The 17,440-nt window shown below is 42.8% G+C and overlaps 1 protein-coding gene across 4 annotated transcripts in view; it reads right to left on the reverse strand.

The window, feature by feature from the left end:
* Sulf1 (sulfatase 1) overlaps nt 1-16,289 on the reverse strand; it is a 158,911-nt gene extending 142,622 nt beyond the window's left edge. The window contains exon 1 of one of the 4 annotated variants that reach the window (XM_076924354.1): nt 15,962-16,289. The gene's annotated coding sequence lies outside the window, so the exon portion shown is untranslated. Of the gene's footprint in view, nt 1-13,217; nt 13,238-15,961 lie in introns of those variants that run through there. The other 3 variants (XM_076924356.1, XM_076924359.1, XM_076924358.1) reach the window with 3 other exon arrangements.
* Between the last annotated feature and the right edge of the window lie 1,151 nt (nt 16,290-17,440).

A 17,440-nucleotide genomic window follows, 5' to 3' on the forward strand; every position in this document is an offset into this window, starting at 1 on the left:
TGTCAGCTACTATATGAAATTTAGTCATATGTACTTGGGGTCAGTGTGTCAAAGCATTAGCCACCAAACCCTCAATCTGATTTGGTCCCCAGAACATACATAGTGGTGGGAAAAAGCTGTCTTCTGACGTACACATGTGTGCAGTGACATGCATCTTTCCAAATAAATATATAATTTTTTAAAAAATAAAAATGTACATTTTATAAACTATGGGGAAAAATTAAATTATGTTCAGAGGGCTCATAACTTGTAGTACAATACAGACAAGAAGTCAGAACGCTGTACAACAAGCTGATGACTGGGGCCAGATGTGTTTCTGTGTTGAGAGAACAAGAGAAAGTCTCCTGCTCGTCATTTTGGATTGTCCTTCTATGAGGCCTGGTGCCTTTTGGGACTCAGTCTTTCACTTTAGCAGTTTGTCATTTCATGTGTGTTTTTGAGTGGTGGTAATTGATAGATTTTTTGAGAAAAGACAGTAGAAAGGCCTGAACTGAGTTAGCAGAACAAGAGTGGTTTAAGGGGGACTTCTGCCACCACCGCCACCACCGCTGCAGCAGCAACAGCAGCACAACCCATGGTTTCTTCTGTGACCAACAGAGACAACAGTACTGTGCTTTGTTTTCACTATGGACAACTGCAATGTGAGCACAGGTCTTGTGCACATAGAAGGCGTGACTGCAGAGTCATTTTCTAGCAGTCACTGTAGCACAGTTCCTGTATACAGAAACGGGTTATCATTCTGTCACGTTGCCTTCACACTCCCAACAAAATAATCCATCAGAAGCTGTAATCTAGGTAAACCTGGCATTTGCATAATCCTAGCCAGATTTACCATCACATTTTCTAGCAAATTAGAACATGAGCAAAATACATCAATGAACTCACTGTTTGTCCTATGACATATTTCTTTCACTGCTCTGAAAAATCAGAATGATTTCCTTTATCTATGTACAACAACAAAGAGGAAATATGGAACTTTTAAAAAAAAAAAACCAATTTTCACAAAGTAAAAAACCACACTTGCTCCTTGACAAGAAACCTTTTTAGTTTCAGATTGTTAAGTTGATTCCTTATGGCACAAAATGAGATCATAAGGTGTATGATACACATTTGGAAACCAATTTTTATTTTGGTTTCTTTGCATATAGATCAGTTTTAAACATAACTTATGTGGATGCATAATTGTATCTACACTCTTGAATTTGTTTGTTTGTTTGTTTTTCAAGACCAGGTTTCTCTAGATAGCTTTGGCTATCCTGGAACTCACTCTGTAGACCAGGCTGGCCTTGAACTCAGAAATCCTCCTGCCTCTGCCTTCCAAGTGCTGGGATTAAAGGAGCGCGCCACCACTGCCCAGCTCTTATACTCCTGAATTTAATTGTAGCACAGAATTTAGCTCTTCCATTTCCTTTGGAAAAGCTCCATTACTTGAGGAAGTCTTCCAAATGATACTTCTGAGTGACAGTTCAGCTGCTCATATTCAGTAAGATTGTCCACTAATGACAAAGTATGCTATATTTTGAAAAAAAAAATTAAATAGATGAGCAAAGAAGTAGGAGTTAGGTGTCAGGAGTCAGGAGTCGGGAGTTTTATGGGTAGGGATAGAGCTCAGTCACTTTCTTATTGGGGGATGTTGCAACGAATGTCCATCACTCCCACCAAAAGCTCTGGCTTCTCACACTGAATGCTCCTCCTCCAGTCGAGAGCCTTGGGATCAGGGAGATGCTGTGCCCCTTCAACTTTGCCTTTCTGTGCTCGGCGGTGGCAGCTCTTCTTTCTTTCTCAAATAACAGCTAATTTTCCATGGTGCAGCTCAATCTTCCTTTAGACATTTAGAAAGAGTGATACATATTTAGTGGGTAATTTTTAAAATGCCATTAAAGAGTATAGGGGTACACCTGTGTTGTCTGAGCACTTGGGAAGTGGACAGGAGGCAGGAGGACTGGAGCTGAGTCCAGCCTAGGCTTTGTAGCCAGACTGTCTCCAAAAGAACCCCACAAAAACTACACACACACACACACACACACACACACACACACACACACACACACCCCAAATGAACCGAAAAGCAAAGTTCTTTAGCGTAGAGGTACACATGTTCTCCAGAGCAACGATGCTAGTTATTTGTTTTAGAATACATTTTTCAACATATATGTACCCGAAAAAGATATTTTTCTCTATAATTCTTTGTGGTGTTCAGTTTTTCACTTGAGAACTTTTCAAGAGAGACCATGGTTGAGGAAGAAACGAAACTTATGCCCTTGGGTCTTAACATGAGGCTGAACATGAACTCACGTGAGTCCCGCTGGTAATTGGGAGATTTGGACTTTTTAAACATTTTATTTATCTTGTTCTATGTGTGAATAAGTGCTTGCTTGCACTGCAGTGCCCATGAGAGCCAGAAAAGAGCGTCTGATCATCTGGGACTGGAGTCGCAGTGGCAAGAGCCAGTGCCCTTAACCACTCAGGCACCTCTCCAGCTTGAATTTACACTTCAGCACTAACCGTAACTTCAACTCCAACCACAACCCCAACCCTAACATTTCTGCATTGTGGAATTCTCTCTGGTAGAAACCTTCCCTGGGAACTAGGGAGACAACTGTGGCAGAATACTTGCCTAACATGCAAGGCCTTTGGTTTGATCCCATTACAAGAAGGAAGGAAGGAAGGGTGCACACCCTTAATCCCAGCCCTCAGGAGGCAGAGGCAGGTGCATCTCTGAGTCTGAGGCTAGCCTGCTCTACAAAGTGAGTTCCAGAACAGCCAGGGCCACACAGAGAGAACCTGTCTTGGAAAACAAAAAACAAAACTAATAATAATAATAATAATAATAATAATAATAATAATAATAAAAGGAAGGAAAGATTCTTTGATTTCTGGTAGTTCTCTCCACAAGTTTACCTCATCTCGCTTCAGATGTAAAAGCTCCTTAGAAGTTTTCCAAGATATTTGTTCTTCTAGCATTCTCTATTTCAGTAACTTTCTAGAACCCCCAATTTAAAATTATTTGAGATAAATTAGCACACAAGATTCACTGTCTTTATAGAATGTATCAGTCATGTCTTCTCATGTGCTTGCTAATTGTCCTACAAAGGTTTCCAGGACTAGACAAATAACTCGTATAATCTACTGCATTTTTTGGTGTGTGTGTGGAGAGAGAGAGAGAGAGAGAGAGAGAGAGAGAGAGAGAGAGAGACACAGAGAGAGAGAGAGTCTCCATGGAGTTTATAGATATTTCCACTCATGGGGAGCAGCAGATAGATGGGTCTCTCCTCTAGCACCTTCCCTAACGATCTGGTCTGTCTTTAGTTTTACAGGTCCTCAAAATGGTAATTGTCACTACCTCCTCAGTTCAACTCTCAGAGAAATTAATTGTCAACACAGAGTTCCGAGTGGCTGGCATGTGAAAGACACCCAGCTACACAATTTCACATCTAATCAAGAAAGATGGGGATGAGAGTTGGCCTATTGTCTCTCTGAATCTGTTTCTGGCTGGAATCCAGCTGGCTCTAACGCTGTCCTGGAGAGTGATGTGGGCAGAAGATGGAAAAATGTTCGAGCCAGACAATCAGTGTCTGTGAGAGTGTCTTCAACGTTGTCAGAAGATGCCCAGGGTAGCAATGGATTTGTGCTGATTAGTGTCCTAAAATTCCTAATGACCAAAGTGTAATTTCTAGCCCAGTTATCTTTGACCACTCTGTGAGTGTAATGAGGGTCTGTAGCACGGAAGGATATATGACATCTGAGCCATGCTTAACAACAGAGGCTTAAAGTTCAACTTCTGCCTTAGCGAGTCTAATAACCCAAGGATAAGGAAGCCAAATCTATGAGGAATGGCAATAATGAGAATTTGTGCATAACCAAGAGCTAAAATGATGACAAAATTTAAGTGGAAAGAGAGCACACAGAAAAGGAAATTATTGATGGCTGGAAGAATTTGGGGAAAAACATGGGAGGTATGGGGGTGGGCATTGAGGTTGGGGGGTACCAGAATCTTTCCCTTCAAACCAAGATGGATGAGCTCTGGTCTGTGGAACCATTATGGAAGTCAGGCTCAGCCCAGAATGCAGTGTGAGCAAGTGGTTTGTAACAGGTGAAGAGTAAGCTCAGGAAGCCTGAGACCAGTTTAGTCATGAGCATTAAAGTACATGGAAGGAGGACTGGGGAGGACAGTGTGTAAAGGGTGTGGATGTCCATAAGTGGAAGTTGTAAAAGCTGCTAAAGAGCTGTTCTCCTGGTGACATGAAAGAGAGACCCATCCAACAGAGGTATACAAGGTTAGTGGAGAGCAGAGAGGGTGGAACTCAATTCAGAACACAAAGGGTTGCAGACTGTTCCAGCCCCTCTCTCTGTCCACTGCATTCGTTGCAAGGATATCTTTGTTTTGTTTGATTTGAGACAGTCTCACCATATAGGTCCTGTCTGGCCTGGAACTTTGTAGACCAGGCAGCCTTGAACTTTCCAGCCTCTGCCTCCCAAGTGTGAGATTACAGACACAGGCCACTGTGTTGGCTCAACAGTTTATTCCTTCAGGCTTAAGGAAAGAGAAGAACTTGCCAGTGAAAGAGAAGAGTAACCAATCTAGGTGGATATTGGAAACACAAAGGCAAAGAAATAAGTTCCTTAAAGACGGTCAGTTTGTTTCTAATCTCGCTGTTGGCCGCAGCCAGAGCTCAGACTAGAGTTCCCAGGGTCTGTGCTGTTTCCCATGGCACGGGCCTGCTGCTTTGTCTTCGAGGTAACCACTGCCGTTATCCAGCGCATTGTTTCTGTTTCCATTTGACTCTTGACAAATGATCAAGGAAGCAGTGTGTGTGTTGAGACTACTGCTCTTGATTTAGTTGTAGACTGGACCAGACTGGTACCGGAAAATTGATAGATATTCTTAGAGCAAACGCATGTGAAGGCCAGATTACAGTCTTGGGTATCATTCCTCAGGTACCATCCACCTTGGTTTCTGAGACAGTGTCTCTTATTAGCCTGGAGCTCAGCGAGTGGGCTGAGGTAGTTGGTCCAGCCAATGATCCCCAAGGACATAGCTGTTTCCACCTTTCTGGTTTACATACACACACACACACACACACACACACACACACACACACACACACACAAACACACACGCATGCGCACACACGCAACCCCTTGACATTTTTTTTTTAAATGTGCATTCTGAAGGCTGAACTTTATACTTGGCAAAGCAAACACTTAACAGCCGAGTTATCGCCTCTGCCCAACATGAAAATTTTAATGTTTATTTTTTTCTTTGTTTTCTGTCTTTTTTTGTGTGTTGAGAAAGTGAATTCATAATAAAATGTGTTTTGACTGCATAGGTATTATTATTTTTTTTCATTCTACTTCATTACTTCTTTTTCTTTTATTAAGAACTCTAAACTTCTCCAATTCAAGAAGCCTTTGTGACTCTAATAGGCCTAGAGGCTTGACCTGCAGAAGCACGTATCAGAATTGGAATTCGAAATTGAGCCGTTCCACACCTGTTATTCTGGCACTTCTGGGATGGAGGCAGGAGGAGCTAAAATGAAGACCACCCTTGACTGTACAGTGAGGCTGAAGCTGCCCTGAGTTACATAAGATCCTGTTTCATTGTAAGCTCCTGTTCCTTGACCTCACAGAAGGTCCTTCCCTCAAGGACACCGTCCCATCGAGCTAGGTGGGTGCTGGAGGAAGCCTGAGGCTATGCAGCCCAGCTCTGTGCTCTGCTGCATGTGATCGCTATCGATCTGACTTCAGAGCTTGGGTATTAGGTCTTCCACCCATGAGCTGGAGTCTCATCAGTTCAGTTGCCAGCCATTAATGTCTTTCAAATATTAACTGGCTCATGTCAATCATACCCTCATGCCCGGCAACTCTGAGTGAGAAATGAATTACAGGTTCTGAGATTGTAGCTGGTGCATCTCCCAAAGCAACCAGAGTAGTTGGTTCTGAGCGCTCAGCTGCACAATACAATCCAGGCCAAAGTCTTCATTAAAAACTTGACTGGAACCCAAGTCCCTTTTGAGAAACCAAAATGCTGTTAAGTCTCCATGGTCATTGCTATTTCCACACATTTTCATGAACTAGAAAATGCATTTCAAGGGATGGAGAACTGTCTTAGCAATTAAAAGTGCACACTGCTCTTGCAGATAACTATCCTTCAGTTCAGAGTACCATTAATGGCTGACAATCACCTGTAACTCCAGCTCCAGGGAATCTGTGCCCTCTTCTATCCTCCATGGACACCTGCAAACACATACATGCTTGCACAAACATGCACACATAGATGTGTACACGTAATTAAAAATAAAATAAGTTTTTAAAGAAACATATTTCGATTGCAAATTATGCTGGTTCAAGCTCTGTGTTCCTCTGGTCACAATGCCCGCAGGATACAGAACAAGAGGATGAAACGACCAATGTGGCCGTCCTCTTTAATGAAAACAATAGCTAAGACTGGAATCCATCTGCTGTACTAGGTTGCTGCTCGCCCAAGGAATGCTTCCTGTCTTACAGAGGTAATTACAGGACTGAAATAAAACGAATATAAAGAGGAAGAAAGACTTCTGAGGAGCTAGGAATGGGAGATTGAAGAATTCAGGGCCAGGCTTGGGTGCACAGCAACTTCCAGCCCAGCCTGGAACCTTCCCCAAATCTTAAAATTCAGAACTACGCTCTATGTTAATTACCTTGATTGGATCATTGTATGCTGTAAATATGTGTCAAATGTTACACTTGACTCCACAAATTTGTCCAATTACCATGCACCAATTAACATTTTTTTAAAGAACTAATTGTTTTGTAGTGAAGAAAGCGGTCTGTGAGTGCGTATATTATTTGTAAAACATGTCATTTATACATTCTGTAAGAGGCTATCAATCAAGCTCTTCCATGGTAAAATCTGAAGGCTTATGAGCAGAAGCAATGTCAATATTTCATCTCTTTTGCCTCTGGACTCTACGTTTTACATTCCTTTCTGACAGCATTATCTTAGCTGAAAAAAAAAATAGAGAGAATCTTAAGTGTTTTGCAGAAGTAGTTTGGTGTTCTGACTTGAAAAGTCATTATTTCCTCAAACTTAGAAATACCAGAATTTTACTTGGCCAATCAATAATATCCTTTCCCTGCTTCCCTCCCCTCCCTGTCTTCCTCCTTACCCCTTGCTTTCTAATTTTAGAAAAGATTCTTTTTAGTCTAAGGGGAAATGTCTTAGTTCTGAAAACATATGTTGGATTCCTGTTTCCTATCTGTCAATGATCAGAGTTAGATTTTGTCAGGTTGAGCTCTATTGGTATGTGTTTGCATTCACATAGTTTAAATATTTATTTATTTTTGTACGCATGAAGGTTTTGCCTGCATGAATGTAAGTGGACCACATGCATGTAGTGCCCAAGGTAGCTAAGAAGGGCATTGGCTCCTCTGTAACCTGGATTGTAGATAGTTGTAAACTGCCATGTAGGTGCTGGGAAGTGAACCTGGGTCCTTGGCAAAAGAAGGATTCGTGTGTGCGTGCGTGTGTGCGTGTGCGTCTGTTTCTCTCTCTCTCTCTCTCTCTCTCTTTGTGATGGGTGTGAGGGTGGGGTATACATGAGTGCACAATTGCCGAACCATCTCATTAGCCTGTGTTTGCAGATTTTACCCATATTTGCATTACAGAGTTATTCCAAATGTGATTTGAAGGCAACAAACCTCTATTATATAATAACCTCTGAAAAACACTGTTGTTGTCTTTAGACACAGCAGAAGAGGGCATCAGATCCCATTATAGATGATTGTGAGCCACCATGTGGTTGCTGAGAATTGAACTCAGGACCTCTGAAAGAGCAGTCAGTGCTCTTAACCACTGAGCCATCCCTCCAGCTCCCTTTTAAAATTTTTAGTTGTTTATGTTATGGGAGTTTCACCTGCACGTATGTCTGTATATGTACTATGTTCACACCTGGCACCACAGAGGATAGAAGAGGCATGAATCTGCTAGATCTTGAGTTACGGGTGGTTGTGGGTGCTTGGAAGCCAACCCCAGTCCCTTGAAGATCAGCAAGTGCTCTTAACCACCAAGCCGTATCTCCCCAAACCCCTTTGAAACACATTTTATTAGGAATCTGTGTGCTTGTGCTTATGTGAGCAGACACATGTCACAGCACTCTGGAGAAGGTGAGGACAAGCTTCTTGAGTGGTTGTCTCCTTCCACCATGTAAGATCCCAGGCAGAACACAGACTGCCTTTGCCTACTGAGTCATCTCACCTGCCCTGTCTCTCCTATTTAAGGCTTTGGTTTACCTGGCAACACCAGCATCTCTGCCTGATGTGTCAAGACAGTCTGGAATCTGGCTTGGTTTAAATAGGACCTGACACACTTATAGATAGATGTGTTCAGAGTGCTAGCAGGGTCAGCCATAACTGCCTCTTCTCTTTCCTCTTTTCCTTTTCTTGATCCCTCTTTCTCTCCTCCTTCCCCTTCGCTTTCTCAGAGATTCCATTTGTGGTACAAATAGGCAAATGAAAGTACTGAAGAGCAAGTGTCAGCCAAACAATTCTCTTCTGCACCCAGGGAAGGGGCAAACTCGGACCTTTGTGCAGCTGTACTATATACCATGATATGTGATGGCCATTTCACATGTTAAAGACAAGGAGACAGTAAAAGAGAAGATAGGAAAATTGTCCCCAACATGGTAGCTCAGAAATCTTGGGCCTGAATCACATTTTGATACATCTGCATATGGTGATACTTAGCCAAACTCAAGTTTTAACTCCTCCAACAGGGGGCTCTGTTGGCACCCCTTTTATTTAATTAGCACTAACAACTGACATTTGATCACAAAATTCTCTGCACTGCTATGATGTGTGTGTGTGTGCTCATGCGCACACGTACACTTCTGCACACAGTGACTCTAGATATCACTTCAGGGAAAGCAGGGTCCCCTTTGTCATTCTGCAGTCTCTCCACATACAGGATAAGCATATGCACACAGGAAGTTCTCAGCCAAGGTGATGCTTTCTTGCTCATGTTCCGTTTGGGCTCCGGTTCTATTTAGGAGGCCCAGCACAGCTCTTTGTTAGAACATGGAAGCCACATAGAGAACGTGGATTTTGCTCTCTTTGATGGTGAGTGCACTCCTAAATCCCCGTAGTAAGTGCAGAGACACAGAATTGGTGAGACATAGGAAGCCTAAGTTTTGCCAAATATAAAATAAAATAGCACATATCCTGTGACTTTACTGTCTGTCATGCTCCACACACCTCTTTTGTTTTGACCAGAGTGAAGAAGTTCTTAGGACGGAAATGCAGAACAAGATTTGTGGGGGCCTCTCCTTCTGGGATGTGCTTCCTATAAGATGAAAGCTGAACTTTCCCAAATTCCTGGATGCTGCCAAGCCCATCTGTCCTTCAGGACGTTCTTTCTGCTCACTAGAGGATTGCTTGTTGGCAGGTGAAGGTTAAGGAGGAGGCTCTGTACAAGAGAAAGTCTATCTAGGGAGCATGCCATGTTATAGAAAGGTGAATGCGTGCTAAGCCATGTTTGTGGTATGCATTTTGAGGATGATATTCACAGGCTCACACTTGTAAAGTATTATTGATAAGGACACACTCTGAATCCAAACAATCATTTCCCTAGCTCATGTGATTCTTCTGAAGCTCACACCTTAAGAGACAGTGCTTGGAATTAACACGGCAAGCGATGTTACTTGAGTTAGAACATTCTGTCACAGGAGTGGAGTGGAGGACTGAAAGTCCTCATTTGGATTCCGCTCTGCTTTTTAGGGATGTTATAACTGCCCAGAAAAATGGGTAGAGACATAGACTGGATGGTATTAGGGCTGTTTTCATTAAAGAAATAAAGGATTTCCCCAAGTTCTTTAAACATTCTGTTTGTGGACTTTACCGTAGTTTCTGAAGTAGAAACCCTTTATGGAAGAAGAGTAACAAACAAACAAACAAACAAACCGAAACCAAACCAAAACCACTAGCTCAGCTCGTTGCAACCACAGAACCAGGATCTCATAGTTACAATTAGTACATCAGGTGAAGACTGGGCCCACGGCAACCTAAGAATTGGTTAAAGCTTAAAACAGGAGAAATCAAACCAAAGCAACACTACACGTAAGGGGAGAAAAATATCAAGGCTGGTTTCTTTGATTTCAAAACATATACTTTTAAATTCATTATTATCAAGAGATTTATTATTTTTATTTCTGTATGTAGTATGAGTGTTTTCATACAATGCCCAGAAAGGCCAGAAGAGGGCATTAACTCCCCGAGAACTGGAGTTACAGAGAGCTGCAACTGCTGTCTGGGTGTTGGGACCCAGGCCTTCTGTAAGAGCAGGAAGGGCTCTTACTCCTGGAACTATCTCTACAGCCCTCAAATTATCTATAATTAGGTGCTTAGGTGTTGAGTCTCCATCGTACAATACACAGTTCTCTTTAGAAAGTTCCTTAAATTCCTCCTGAATTCATCATAACCTTAGAAAACTCATTATGTAGCCTAGGCTAGCCTTCTGAACTTGTAGTAAGCATAGTGCTTCAGCCTCCCAAGAGGAGGCTTGCTCAGGGGGAATCTTTCTTTTAAATTTATTAATTATTATTGTGCGTGCGCTCGCCTGTGCTTGAGTATGCTCCCATAGAACAATCTTTGCAAATTGGTTTCTCCTTCTATTTTCACGTGGACTCTGGAAATTGAACTCAGGTTGCCAGGTATGTGACAAATGCTTTTAACAGCCTAGGCACCTCAGGACAGCCTTCTTTATTTAAACAAGAGCCACCTGGCTCTTGGCAGTTCCCAGATTCCTCCTGGTTCTAACTCTTAACCTCATGTTGGAATTTGTACAACATGAATCTCCAGATCAATTTTGGGAGACGCTACCTTTGATAACGAAGATGTCTCACCCAGAAACACAATGTCTGAACCAACCTTGGCCACTGCAGCTAAACAGAGGTGTGCCCCTCTGTCTCTTGGATTCACATTTTAGAGACACAGACATTGTTTCCTACATTGGCACTTGTGTTGTTAAAAAAAAAAAAAAATAGAAACAAGAAAACATATTATGGTGGATGCTGACAGTGGGAACCCGTATCTCCGTTATCTGAGAGCCTGAGAGGCAGAGACAAGAAGATCCCGAGTTTCAGGGCAACCTGGGCTACACAAATAAAATCTTCTCAAGGGACACCAAATCAGGCAAGGTTTTAACTTTGAAAATAGAGCCTTTTTATAAATTAATAAGCCATTAGTACATTATTAATTGGAAATACAGGAGCCACATATTTGGAGGACAAAGTAGAGTTGCTTATCTGGTACAGCTGAAAATGGAGCCAGGCAATTAAGTCAGCTCTTTTTCAAAGTTCTAGAGACAAGTCTGCAAGGGCAGGGGGCCGCAGGGGCGAGCCTCTACTTTTTAGTGGGGTGGGGGAGGTGTGGAATGTGTTGGGCTGATGTTTTTAGTGGCCAGTGGCTGCAGTAGCAGCCCAGGTGATCAGAGTGGAAAGAAGGCCCTTTGACCTTTCCAGGCTTCTGAAAATGTGTCAAATGACCAGTGTCCCTCCACAAGCACGTTTTGCTACGTGGAATACAAAGCTTATGTGAGAGAATTTCTTGCTCAGTTGCACTTCCTGAAAAAAGGTACCAATGAAAGATTCCGTGTTCCCTGGTAGACAGAGAGTTTGAGCAAGCAAGGGACTCAGGCTGACTGCATTTAGCTTTGTGTTAAATTTGTTTTAGAGGTGATGATCCCTTCTCTGTCTTGCCTCCATGTTTTTCTTAACCAATTACTCTGGAAGCCTGACATAAATCCTTTGTTTGTTTGGTCTGGTTTGGTGTGTGTGTGTGTGTGTGTTGTCTGCCTGTATTTTAAGTGACAGAGGGGCACCTCGTAGTTCTAACTCTTGTCAGAATCATTAAAAAATGTTGAAATAGATGGGAGTGTTTTACCTAACATTCTTGACTTGGGACAATAATTTCACATTTTGACTACAAGTGGTGCTTCCCCCAAGGGCTCTTAAAATAAAACCAATTGAGTTTCATGCTTGTCCCTCCTTTGTAATGGGTGGATGAGGAGGAAACACTAAGAGTTGGCTCACGGCTCTAAGAGGATTACTAGAAAATACCTTTAATGTCTGAGTGTCTCCGTGGGTTGGCGAACACACATTATTATGTCCTCTATGGAGAAGAATGTAAACCAGGTTAGTCCCTGTCACCTTACCTGAGGAGGTAACAAGGTAAAATAAGCAAACTACCAAAGCAGGATATAATAAAGCAATTATGCTAGGTACAATGTTGGGAGAAGGAAAGCTCCTATCTGTGTGAGTGACTAGGGGCCTTTGGGAGAATGTAGAAATCAAACTAAAATTCTGAAAGATGAGTAAGTAGATGTGGGTAAGTGAAACGACCCTTTTCATACACAGGCTTATGACTGTAGAACCAGAAAGAACCACATGATGCTAACGTCAGTGGGCCAACGTGAAGGTGCAGTTCAGTGGGCCAGCATGTGAGGGTGCGGGTCAGTGGAGAAATTATACATCTTTCTGTGTCTGAAGCCCCAATCACCAGCACATTCACAAACAGAGGGAAATGGAGACAAAGAGGACCAGTTAGGAGACTGTTGCGACAGCCCACATGTAAGAGAATCATTGCACTGGGGCAGTAGCTGCAGGCCAGATGTGGAAGATATATTAAAGGAAGGACTCTTAGGATTTGATGACAGATTGGCTGTAGGGAATAGGGAAGTTGGGGTGGAGAAAGAGGCTGAGGGGGAGTTCACAGACTTTTCCCCTTCCTCCCCAGCATAGTGAGATTGAATTGGAAATATTTTTAAGCAGGAGACATTTTCAGGCATTTTTTTTTCCCCTGCAAAATACTTTCTTTTGACTTTTTTCATGGATCTTACAGAAAGGTGAGTTAATCATATGGCCTCATACTTAATTTTATACAAGAGCCTCTTTGTCCCAATGTCAATAATGACAAAAATACAAATATTTAGAGCAGCTTATAAAGCTGAAATCCCCTTAAATTCATTCTGGCTATGCAGTTTTTCGTGCAGAAAAAAAAAAAAAGAACCAGATGTCCTAACTGGACCGATGAGTTGTCCTAATTTACATGGCAAAGATTGGGGATAGCCAACACTATACACAGCTCGGTAGTGGAGATTCTCCTTTGAGGATTGAAAGAGCAGAAGTTTCAAATCCCAAACCTTATTCTATGCACAGAGAGTCAGGAAAAGAAAAGTGTCATACTTGCCACTTGGCTGAACCATGACAACAGAAATGGTTACAACAATCTCTCTGGTGGCCCATTAAGTTCCCCAGACGGAAACAGAATACAGACACTCATTTTAGCATCTTGATGGGGGTCCCCATTCAATCTGTTAAGAGAATAATTAATGTATTTCAGTAAGCCCCTCCATCATAAAAATGAATTTTATAACTTTCATGGAAAAGATGGTGGAAAGGAATCAACCTTTCCCCCATCTCTCAGAAGTGTCACCTTAATTTAGATCTAGGTAAAGGACACAGCTACAGGACACACAGAGCCTCACCCTCTCTGGTTCTTTCCCTGGGAGGGACCCCTCCCTGTGTGTTAGAATACTGATGGGAATTTCCTGTGTCAGCAGCACAGTGTTGTCAGGAAGAGACCAAATGTCACACTGAGGGATGTAGAAGTCACCACAAATAAGTCTCTCAGTGTTTGCCATCTGGAATGGGTAGATCCAGATTTTGACAAGAAACAGAGACTGTCCCCCCGTGGGCACTGTCTTTTAAGTTAGCGCTTTCTGTTCAGTGAGTTATTTTACATTGCTCTGTTAGGGAGACAAAAACATAAGTTTGTGTCTTCAAGGTGTGAATTGACTGTTCCAACACTCAGTGTCTTGTTTGCGCCCTGCTGCCTTGGGCAGGTGATTCTTTGGGGTGGGAGAAGGGGAGTCTCCTATATTATCTACCTCCTGACCAATCAACTTGGTGATTAGTCTCCAGGCATAGGCTCATGGGGCCCCTGTAGGGTTTCCATTCATAAGCAGAACCTTGTTCTTGCCTTTGTTAGAACACCATTGTGGGACAACTCCTTGGGTGAAAGCCAGCCCAACAGGAGGACTTTATGTTGTCCTGAAATAGTGCTACAATGGTGCCCAGGGGCCTGGTCAGCAAACGCTGAATCTGCTCCGTGCCATAAGGAGCTCCCATCCTGATATGATGGGAGACATTAGTCTCCCTTTCCCGGTTCCCTTTTGAAACCTCAGTTCCACAACAAAACTAATATGGAATGAATGGAATTCCAGACGGCCTCAGCTTATGAACTAAGTCCTATTTCACTTTGGTTATGTAATACTAGGGCTCCAATAATACTCAGAATCACGGGCGGGAGAACGTTTTTCACTGAAGATGTTCAGATCTTGGACACAGGACATTCTAAAAAACAAACGCCTCAGCATCGAACTGGGATACTGGTTTTGTCTTAACTTTTTTTTTAAATGAGTTTTTTAAAGTCAGCTCTATGATTACAGAAATATAAGACTGAAACCTGAAACTGAATGTTAGACTTTAAGTCAAATCACAGAGTCCCAGGCATTCATCCTGTTACTCTTCCTATTACATAGTTCCTTCTTGCAAACAGCCCAGATTCAGTGTTGTGTACAAAAATCTCTCACCTGCAAAGGGTAAGGAGCAGGTTAGATTTCTCTACTCAATTCTCAATCCCTGTAGGACCAGGTTCTTCCATAGCGCAGGTATATGGTTTCTCAGAAAACAAGTTAGTTTCTGGGTGCAGTAAAAGAAGTAACGCAGACTCACCCATCTTGCACAAACACTTGAAAAATAAAAATACCTTTTTAATCCCTCAGAAAATAAGGCACCAATTTGAAAGGCTTTTTTTTTTTTTAATGACATAAGATGTAGCATGTAATGCCCCTCGTTATATCCAATACAATTAAATCCTGGTGGGTGATTTTGGCAGAGCAGTTAGCCACACATCAGATGACAACTCACTTACTGTTGCTTGGCACCCGGATGACCATTAATTTCCAATGAGTAATTCGTAATTAAAATCTTTTTGTTTATTTGTTTATAGCCGGGCCTGAACATCTATTTACATTTCATTAACACTGTTGAAAGCCTATAAATGCAGCGAGTTTAATGATCCATTCCAGATAGGCTACTTTAGTTTTTCCTGACTTGTAAAACTCACACACAGATCTGCAAGTGAATTACATCCATCTGCTCCCCCTGCAGCTGCAACTGGGCTACGTTAGAAAGCGATTTCCTCCTACCTCCCCTCTTTGCTTTGCTTCCAGCTCTAAGTATTTTTGTTTCAGAGCCGACCCAAAGACTGCACCGACGGTAGCCAGCCCTTTTCTCCGAAGGAGTTCCCAGACTTAGTCTCCAAAAATTATTAAAAACCACTCTTGCTCCACCCCAAATCGACGCAATCTACCTTGCACAAATTCGGTTAACAAAGCGTTTCTGATTCTGCCGGCTGGTCATACACCCTTAGAAGAATCTTTTCTTAGGGAGAAGGAGAATGCAACAGCTTCAAAGTGAACTCTTTAATGGTGAGAGCTAAAATAAACGCTTTCTTGGCCTTGCCCATCATTGGTAAGCAGTCCGCACCCACTCTTCTGCGCCTATAACGGGGACCTCAAGGCACCCGGGCTCTCAAAGACAGTTTCCTCGTTACACCTTCAAAAGCAACGCACAAGAAGCGGTAGCGCTACAAAGACAGCCGAGCCAGAGCTATGTGCACTGTTATCTGTCAGCCGGACAATAGCAGCATTGATGGAACGGCGAGGACTGGCTTTGACAAGTGTGCTGGGCTAGCATTACATTCCAAACTACGGCGAGAGAGAGGGAGAGAGGGAGAAAGAGAGAGGGAGGGGAGAGGAAAGGAGAGGAGAGGAAGAGAGAGAGAGAGAGAGAGAGAGAGAGAGAGAGAGAGAGAGAGAGAGAGAGAGAGAGAGAGAGAATTGATTTGGTGTCTTTTACTTTACCTGAAAATACTGCGTTTCTTGTGGCTGCTGCAAATGAATTCCTCCTCCTCTTCCCCAAAGACAAGTACTTGGATTTGTCTGCAACTCTCACTTGGAGAAGACCACACAGCTCCAGCAGGGCAGCCTTCCTTCTCTTAATCCCCACTCGAATGTGATGACACACACTAACCCCAACCATCTGTTGAAACACGTCCTCAAGCACTCAGCATAGTGCTGTGTCAAGACAGGCTGCCCAATCCAATTGCTGGGGCTGGGAGTCTCGTACGGATTGGAGGCGGAGGGCTGGGCAGGGACGGGGAGGTCGGAGAACTCCTCAGCCAAGTAACCTGAGATTTTCTGAGAGAAAGGACTGCTACAAAAAGAGGCGTGGGAGGTGCGGCGGGGAAGGTAGAGCGAATGAATTCTTCTGGTGGCCAGTTGTGCGTTACTTTTCACAAGTCTCTGTGCTCCTGGGTGGGTGGAGGGGATTCTCGGTGGGATGCCCAGGAACACTAAAAATCTTTTACAGCTCATCTATTGAGGGCAGTGTCCTCTGCAAGCCGCTCCCCGAGTCACCTCAGGGAGATAAAAGATTCTTCTTGTCATGCTGATAAAGTGTTAAATGTGGGAGTAGTTTGCACTGAAATGTGACATCTACATTTTGAAATCTAAACTCCTACCTCCCTTTGATTGGGGGCGGCCGCCTCCAACATTCCTGGAAGGGCTTGGGGGGTGGTGTCGCAGCTTTGAGCCGAAACTTCTCACTGGGCTCTTCACGTGTCTCCCCGACTCAAGCAGAGACGGTCAATGAAAACCATTTCGCTCTACTTCTCTAAAGCAGTTCATGCTTTCCTAGATAAAGGTGGCTTTTACCACTTCCGACATCCACAGCCTTCTCTGGATTACAGCTCCTGTAATAGCAGGTACTAGAAGGCTACACTCTGCCAGGAATTATTTTTATTGGTTTCTAGTTAATTGTGCTTATAACATTCACGTAGCTCAAGCATAGCATTAACAATTTTGCTTTGAAATGTTTTCAATTTGGGGTTGTTTTTAATACATCCATCTTGTGTGCTTCCCCCCCCCCCAACTGCAGTTTCTCTGAATGGTTTTTATAAAAGTAATTACACTGATAAACTGATTCAGAGAGTGTTACATTTGTTACATATAAGAAGATATTGAGAAATAAATTCATTACTTAAAAAAATCTTATCCTTTCAAAAATTCCATCAGACATCCAAGGAATTTGGATAATCTTAAAGAGTAAAGAGGAATTTTAAATTCCATCTCCTGCCTGACTGTGCCTGTTGGAAGCTAACATTTAAATATTACACCTTTTGAGGTTTGTGGTGAGGAAACCCGATCACTTGTGGGGGAGGGGGAGGGTGGGAGAGAGATGTAAAATTCCCCAAAGCCTAAAAATCTCCAGATTACAAATAGGTAGCTGATACTTGGCATATCAATGCCATAAAAAGAATTTTTTCAGTAACAAGCAAGGTT

This window comes from Arvicanthis niloticus, chromosome 25, assembly GCF_011762505.2.
Source record: "Arvicanthis niloticus isolate mArvNil1 chromosome 25, mArvNil1.pat.X, whole genome shotgun sequence".
NCBI lineage: Eukaryota > Metazoa > Chordata > Mammalia > Rodentia > Muridae > Arvicanthis > Arvicanthis niloticus.